This window comes from Ursus maritimus, unplaced genomic scaffold, assembly GCF_017311325.1.
Source record: "Ursus maritimus isolate PB19 unplaced genomic scaffold, ASM1731132v1 scaffold_2, whole genome shotgun sequence".
Classification (NCBI taxonomy): Eukaryota; Metazoa; Chordata; class Mammalia; order Carnivora; family Ursidae; genus Ursus; species Ursus maritimus.
Window position 1 is genome coordinate 86179467 of NW_024424452.1, and position 6446 is coordinate 86185912.

At 38.9% G+C, this 6446-nt stretch overlaps 1 long non-coding RNA gene across 2 annotated transcripts in view; it reads left to right on the forward strand.

Annotated features, from left to right (window-relative positions):
• The window catches only part of LOC121104014, a 31606-nt gene that overhangs the window by 1633 nt on the left and 23527 nt on the right, over positions 1-6446 (forward strand). Inside the window, exons 1-2 of one of the 2 annotated variants that reach the window (XR_005836390.1) lie at positions 377-781; positions 1140-1271. This is a non-coding gene — a long non-coding RNA (uncharacterized LOC121104014). Of the gene's footprint in view, positions 1-376; positions 782-1139; positions 1272-6446 lie in introns of those variants that run through there. The other variant, XR_005836391.1, reaches the window with a different exon arrangement.

Genomic DNA, 6446 nt, shown 5'->3' on the forward strand with positions numbered 1-6446 from the left:
TCTGTATCTTTTGGGTCCGAGAGGAAAACGTTGAGTAAAATAGTATCGACAAGAACCTAGATACTGGAGCGAACTTCCGATGAAAGGCATCTAGGAAAAGGATTTTCATTCTTAGAACAAAGATTTTTGAAAGTGTTAGGTGTATTTTGTGTCAGGTTTGGGGCTAAAAACCAGAAATAAAGAATGGGGTCAATAATACTACGGAATGTGAGAAGTAGCTGGAGAAATGGTCATTCTCATGGTTTGAAGGACTTGACATTTTACAAATTACATTTTCAATTTGCATTGTGGAGTCCTTTACGTAACTGTACCCAAATACTTTAGGATGTATAACTGTATAACCCACTCCCCACCCCCCGGAATGCAGCCCTCACTAGTTAAAATCAGGATTTTAATGGGCTGTTTTGGTTTGGCTGGGTTTGGGTAACTGATTTCCTGCTGTCTTCCATGCTAGGTAAAGAGGCACTTTCAAGATCCTTCCCTGAGACCACACCTATTACAAGACTAGACCAATGTCTTCTTGGAACATCACGTATAGGTTTGGAGGAAACGAAAGGACAGGCTACTCTGAAGTAAATCCCAAGAATAGATTATCATTAACGAAATAGAACCTGAACTATGCCCTGCCCCTCCTGCTACCACAGCCTACTGTGATGTGGCGTGAAGCTGGTGACTGCAGCTGTACACAATGCCCCCTGTCATCCCTCGCCTGCACCAGCGCGCCACCCACTCAAGGAAAAGAGAGCCACCTAGTGAAAGATTGTTCTCATCTCCGGTGTAGGTACTTCTTTTCCTTCAACTCTAGAGGCCAAGGATGGAGATTACTACCACATATTACCTAAAATACCCTACATCTCTTTCCTGAAATGTATTAATCAGATCTTTAAAAAAGATTTTAGCCAGAATAAAAATTTTATGTTAGGTAAAATAGTTACTCTCCTAGTAATCATCACAGTAACACCTTTTAGGTCTGTGGCTTATAGCTCCAATAAACAGTATCTGAGTATATGTCATGACACTCCTGACAAGGGATCTAGGAGAATATTATTATTATCTTCTCATTTCAGAAATAAGGAGTCTGGGATCAAAAAGATGAATCCTTTTGTTGTTTTTTTCTATAAACATTTATTATATTTCAGGCACTGTCCAGGTTTCTGTGGATTCTATGGTAAAGAAGAAATGGTCCCTGTCTTGGAGAAACCCACCTTTGGTAGAGATAGCAGAGAGTGGAGAAGTGACATGAATGCAGTATGGTGGGTGCAGTCATTAAGGTAAGAACAAAGTACTTCAGGTACACCGAAATAGCTCTTTATGGAAGCTTTCCTAAGAATTTTATAGAATTCTTCAATAGCTTTACAATGTCCCTCCAAACTAGATAGAATAGTAACAGCAATGCCAATCCTGAAAGTAACTTTTGAAAATCAATAAAACTCAGAAAACCCAGGATTTACATATTGCGTAATATACATTTTCCAGTCTCCCCTCTTTCTACTGTCCCCCCATCAAAAGACTTGTAGAATATAAGCATCCTTATGCAATAGCTTTTATTCACATTTTCCCCCTGCAGATATAAATTACATCTAAACCAGAGAAATTAAAGAGAAACTCTTACTTTGTCTAATCCTACCTGATTTTAAGTGTTTTTTTGTGTGTGCCTAAGTGATTTTGTGGAAAGATCATAAGCTAGCAGACCTGAGTGTGCATTCCAGCTCTGCCCTCCAAGTCTCTAACCTTCAGTTTCTTCCTTGACCAATATGGAAATGTTATCTGTTACAGGCTTCCTGTGAACTTTAATGATGACATACGTGACTAAGTACAACTGACATACAACACTGGCACTTGATAAATGTTAATTTTCTTTTTGCTCTCTTATTCTTTTATGTCAAGCTACAAGGACTAGAACTACTGCAGCATAAAATTATTGTTTTTAAATTGTAGCGTATCTACTCTTTGTGATACTCATAGGTCTGACCACACACCCAAGTCTATTCTTATTCAGTGCTAGAAGATAGATATCCTTATCCATGACTCTGATCACAGAAAAGAATACAATATCAGCTCAGTCAGTTAATCGTCTGCCTTCGGTTCAGGTCATGGTCCCAGGGTCCTAGGATCAAGCCCCACATTGGGAGCCTCTTCTCCTTCTCCCTCTGCCGCTCCCCCTGCTTGTGCACTCACACGTGTGCGCGCTCTCTCTGTCAAATAAATAAAATCTTTAACAACAATAATAAAACAGTACAATATCAGGGCATTGTGAGTAGATTCAGAGGGTTGAAACTTTTAAATAACTTTTTATCACTAAAAAAAAGCCTAATATGGGGCTCCTGAGTGGTTCAGTCAGTTAGGCATCTGCCTTCGGCTCAGGTCATGATCCCAGAGTCCTGGGACTGAGCCCCACTTTGGGTTTCTGCTCCCTGGGGAGTCTGCTTCTCCTTCTCCCACTCCCCCTGCTTGTGCTCCCTCTCTCTCTCTCTCATTCTGTAAAATAAATAAATAAAATCTTTTAAAAAAAAATAGCCTAATATAACTGCATTTTGGCCCAAGTAAATAGTGTCCAGTTTTCAAACAGACAGCAAGTACTTCCTGAGAAGCTACTCTTAACATTCCTACCAAATTTACCCAGAGCTTTGGTAACCTGATAATTAATACATAGGAAGCCTCCTCCCTTTTTTATAATAATAGACATCTCACCTGACCCATGAAACCATAACAAGCACTAATTTATTTGAATATTTAGCCTACATATTCTGAATGTTTCCAAATCATGTACACACTTAGGTACTTAATACATATGTTTCTATTTTGATGAGTAGAATGATTTATCAACAGCAGTCTTCAAGTACAGGATATGTGTGAAGCCAGTCCGTGCTGTCTTCAGTACCACACCTCAGGTCGTGGAGCTAAATGATTCAAACAAAAGAATGATTCATTCTCTTCAAGTAGTGAGTCAGATACAAATTGGCATTTAAACTCAGGTCTCTGGTCGCTCAAGATTTCTTAGGCCAAGGGGTCAGCAGTCTTTCTCAAACAGTTTGCCAAGTATATATTCATTCACTCCTGAGCAGGAGTCACGGAGCCCAAAGAACAGTCAGGAAGCCTTGCAGCCCAAGATCCTAGAGAAGAAACTTGTGGTTTGGGAGGCTGTGAGGTAACAGAGAATGGCAGTCAGAGCTCATTCTCCTTCTCCATTCTCCTAATATTTAGTGGAAAACTTGAATAATCTTCAAGAATTTCTCCCAATTCCCAATTAGAAAATACCTCTGGGAAAGAACCACACCTTAAAATCTTACCTGCTAATTTAATGGACACAGACCATCTGGAGAAGACAAGAAATGCTCTAGGGAAAATGGAAGAGTATTAAAAAGAAAAAAAGAAAGACGTTAGCCTCTTAACAGTCTATATTGTCCAAGGGCCTTAGTGTTCATGGATCTCTTTACTACTCCATGCACAACACTTCTGGCGCCATCTTGGTGTCCCCAGTGTGAAATCACTATGTTTCATGTCTAAATCTGTTGTATTATCCAGTAGCTGCATTTTTTTTCTTAAAACACCCAACTAAAAAAAAAATAATCTTTTAATATTTTACAGTCTGCACTTTCCTAATTTCTATAGGGTAGACTATTTTTGAGAACAGAGAATGTGATACGATATTCTTTGTCATCCGCTCTTCTTCAAAACCCTGGGAAACCACATGTGCACACACACACATGCACACCTCCTTCTTCTCCCTGTCTTTATTATTTTACCACCTCTATTTGCAATTCAAGTTAAGATATGATACAGATGTAAAGCAAAGAAACTCAGGGTGTAAGTTCATCACTTCAAGATATACTAAGGTACATACCCAAGGACTGTTTTGCTTTGCTTAACTATTCTAGGGTCTTTTCCATTCTCAGAAAAATTCTGCATATCAGAAATCTAGATAGTTTGTCCCATATTAATAAAAATTCTTAATATCATTGGATTACTAGATATAAGAGCACGTTCCAGAGCAAATTAAATAGTTAAGTTTATATATTTTTGTATTCTACATTTTAGTCATATTAAGCTTTTTAAAAACTTTCATTTCCTGGCTTAAATTCTCCACTGGTTTTTCATTTCCCTTAGAATAAAGTTTCCAATCCTTAAGATGACCTACGTGATCTGGTCCTTGCCTTCCTCTTCTCTAACATTTCCTGGCATCACCACACTTGCCACACTGACCTCCTCCTAGGTCCTTCAGTAGGTAGCCTTCTTTTCTACACAGAGACTTGACACAAGCTATTCCTGTATTTCTCCTGGACCACTCTTCTCCCTTCTTATGCTTCAAGCCTAAATTTGAACGTCTTTGGAAAAATCATCTCTACCCACCCCCAATCAGGCTGGATTAGCTATACCTATTACATATTCCCCCAGTACCCTTCCCTCTTCATGTCATTTATCATATTCCTAATTCTTTTTGTTCAATGGCTGTTACCTCCAATTGGCTGTAAGCTTTGTAAGGGCAGACACAGGGACTTTTTGGCTCACTCCCCTAATAGGGTGCCTGATACAAGGTGTGCTCAGTTAAGGTTGTTTGAATCAATTAATCTGCGGGAAAAAAATAGAAATAAAAACTAGAAAAATAGAAATTTGGACCATGACTTATGTTCCTAATTATGGAACATAAAAATAATCCCTAAGGAATAAGAAAAGAACTTCCATTGGGCCTTCCACCCATCTGGGGAATTGAAATCTGCTATGATATTTAACAAGATGAAAGTTTTAATTAAATGAAATTTGCTTAGGTAATGAGTAAAGAGCACACTCACACGATTATGGATAACTCATCAATTATCTCACGGCAAAGTCTCATACTTGAATGTAGGAAAAAAGTCTTCAATATCCAAATCATTTTTATTTAACTTTCATGTTTTCTGATTTGAGAATAGGGAAAGCAGTCAACCCTTTTATTGTGTGGCAAAATAAAAAAACAACACTGGATGGCAAGAGAGAAAAGAAGCTATTAGCCAACTGGTAAATAGGATAGAAAAATTAGATTTAAAAATTCAGAAAGAAAATGGAATCAGACTATAGAATGGAAAACTCAGTGATCTTTGTATCTCTCACCAGATAAGTGTCTATAAATTTCTGGCATTATTACTGTTTTTTTCTTTTTTTTCCCCTCCTGTGATGGGATAGGGATAAATAAATTGAATATAAGTTTGTTAAGGAAAGGGCCACACGGAATTTCACAGTAAATGGTAGATTTAAGTTGTTTCTGGAGGCAGATTCTCCAAGTTCAGTTAGACAGCGTACGTATCCTACCTAGCAGTCTTGGGCTCTTTGTAGGCACCCAACAGGTGGAGCTGCTGTTATTATGCATAGGGGGTGAGTCAGAGCTTCTCACTCGCTCAACTTCGTGCTCTAATTAATGTAGGTTAGACTTGTTTTTAAAAAAACGAACACAAAATGTAGAATCGCGTTTGTAGAGAGAAACGTACTAGCACACTGCCTCTAAATCATATGACCAGTTGCGTCATATGACCAAGTATAAATTGCCAACAGAGAAAACAGCTTTCATCTACTTACAGAGGATGTCTCAGTTCATTAGCAGTTTTATGTTGGAATGAGATGAGATCCAAGATCTGTCAAAGCTGAAGAGGATAAGGAGGCTCATAAGGAGCAAAACCAACTGCTTGTGCTTTCCCCTGCCCTCTTTCAAACTGACAGCTCAGGAAGGGCTCTCTGGCTCACTCTCCCACTCCCTCAACCATTGGCTGTAAGCTTTCTGTTCTACACCTCCCCTCCCCCAAGTGATCCTGTGCTTTGTCCAAGAGGACATGCATCGTTTTAGTTCTTTAACAATGTTTCTGTGGTGGGATCAAGCCTATAGTGCACCCAGATATTCGAATGCCAATATCTCCAAAATGTAGGCAGCAGTGGCCTAGATGTTACAGGAGATTATTAGCTGTAGAAAGAAGTCGAAATTAATTTTCTGTAAGTATTTGTCGGACAGCCAAATTTTAGCATTAAAGCAAAGTAGGAATCTTAGGCAGAGTTATGAGTTTAGGGTCTATGAGGAGTGTTCATAACTGAGGATCCGTTCTTATCTTTCACTGCTCTTTCAAGACAAACCTGAATCTAAACCAGTACTTTACTTCTGGGAAACTTAATCTGGGTATATCCTGATAGTAAGGAGAAAGCTTGATAAGTTATGGCTCCTTTAGAATTTTATTATTTAGTTAGTTATTCTTTCATTCATTTAACCTTCAAAAACATATTGAGGGGGCGCCTGGGTGGCTCAGTCGCTTAAGCGTCTGCCTTCAGCTCAGGTCATGATCTCAGGGTCCTGGGATCAAGCCCAGTGTCAGGCTCCCTGTTCAGCAGGGTGTCTGCTTCTCACTCTGCTTCTCCCTCTGCCTCTTCCCCTGCTTGTGCACTCACTCTCTCACTCTCAAATAAGAAAAAAAAAAAAAAAAAAAAAA